We start from the raw sequence: 2,239 nt of genomic DNA, 5'->3' as shown, positions 1-2,239 counted from the left end.
GGTTAATTATTTTTGTTGACTTTGTTTCAAATGTGCTGTTTGAGAGCACTGAAATATACTTACATATCAAATAGTGTTCATCCTTGGTTGGTGGATTTTCAGTCATTCCCATAATCACATATATTGCCATAATAATAATCATATACCAAAAATGCATAAATGTCCTTACAAAAGTGAGATATTGAGAGGAGCAGATCTAATACTAATGAGTATGTATTGTAGAGGCTGATACAAAAAGTAATAACATGAAGCATCTTCAGAAATTCATAAAATGCAGGTCTGTGTTTGGCTCAGTGGTTAAGGCACCATTTCAGATGTCCACATTCCACATCAGAGTTCCCAGCTCAACTCCAGTTCCAATTCCTAATTCCAGGTTCTGAGTATTTCACATAGGTCTCTTTGGCTGCTCATACAATTAGGTAGCTAAATAGTTGAAATTCAAGTAAGTAAAAACTTCAAAGTCAAATTAAAGTGTATGTCATGAAAAACTACATTTCATTTTTTTGAACCAAAATATTTTTAATTTCATGTTTCCACAGCAGTTTTGAAGATCAAGCTTACAGACAATATGCAAAATATTCATGATTACTTAGTAAGCAAATAGTACAACTAGGATTCAAATATAGTCATTTACAATTATAAATTCATATTTATTTCACATTACCTTGGTTCTCCAGATGCAATATGAGCCCAAAGCAAAAAAATCAGTGCATGAATGTATCTTCTGGCCAGCCCACATTATTCAATATTGTAAATCACCATCACAATGGATACAATCACCTATTGAAGAGACCTGTGGAGTACAGCTGCGGCCACAGTTTCTCTCTAGCTTCCTATTCATGTGATCTCTCCCTGTATAACGATTTGCCACCTTGTAACCTCCAACACGTGGCATAGACAAGGGATCTGAATCTACAATTGACCCAATTCTAGAGTGGTTGTGGAGTGAGAGAGAAATCACACTGGACACAAGTGCAGGATGTTAGGAGGAGTATTTGCTGCCCAAACATGGCAGACAGCAGCTCCTACTGCACTCCAGGAGCTACTGCACCCAGTGGCAGAATTAGGGGTTTTAAGCACTCAACCTCCAAGCAGATTGAAAGCCATACAGGACAAAGCTGCCACACATTCAAGTAACTAATTCCAATAGGCAAGAAGGGAGCTGCCAAAGCCCAAAGTTTCCCTGTACTGAATTAAACTAACCTAGCACAATAGGAAGCAGGAAGGCCAGGTGTGCAGAGCTTCTGCAGTCATTTCCTCTCTGGCAATTAACTTGAATGGCACCAGAGGTGGGAGGGACTGGGAGCACCTGAGAAGACTCCAGAACCAGTTTCTTGCAATCATTTAACTTGAATAGCATGAAAGGAGGAAGGAAGGGCAGGGTGGTACGGTCAATCAACCTGATAAGTGGGTGCCAGCCCTCATCACAGATTCTTGCCATTAGATCCACAATTGACAGTTAAATAGACTTATTTTCTTTATGAAATACCCTTCCTCAGGGATTTCCTTAGCATAACAAGTGTGGTTTAAAACAGCATAGGAAGGGAACAACATTTGCTGTTCAAAATGAACCTAGCAGTGTTAAGAGGCTAACTTCCCAAGACTGGACTGAACATTCATGGGAAACACCTGCAAACACAGTGCCCTTGCACTGATACACAATTCAGTTGCACAGTATTTGTGAGTTCACAGCTGGAAGTTAGCAGAAAATATCTCGAGGCACCCATTCAGTAGGCATTAAAATAACATCCCTCAGGAGTGCTCAAGCTTCCTTATTGACTTCCACTTTGCTAAAGTACATTCACCAGACACTTTCTCCAGAATATTGACCTCATTTTATTTCACTGAGTAGCCAAGATTATTCTTTAACAAGTAAATTTTTAAACATTAAAAACATACAAGTCCATTTTTTAATAAAGGACTATACACTCAGAAATACAATTGATGAAACGTATGTGAAAAAGAGCCCTAATCCACTTCCTGTGAAAATACAAACTTGCATGACCATTATGGAACTCAGTTTGGAGAATCATCACAAACTTTAAAATGATTCTACCGTATAACCCGTCTCTACAAAAACTTAAAGCAAAGAGACAAATTCAGGATTTAATGTATGAAATCACTCTCCTGTCTTCACTAACTCAATAATCAGTAAGTTTTCTGTCAAATACTGGGAGAGATTGCAGCATTGGGAGCAGCTGACCACTCTCCGCAGCGGGCTCTGGGTTCCATGAAGCAC

This window comes from Ochotona princeps, chromosome X, assembly GCF_030435755.1.
Source record: "Ochotona princeps isolate mOchPri1 chromosome X, mOchPri1.hap1, whole genome shotgun sequence".
Lineage (NCBI taxonomy): Eukaryota > Metazoa > Chordata > Mammalia > Lagomorpha > Ochotonidae > Ochotona > Ochotona princeps.
The sequence above is the reverse complement of the archived record's forward strand: the minus strand, read 5'-3'. Positions refer to the sequence as shown.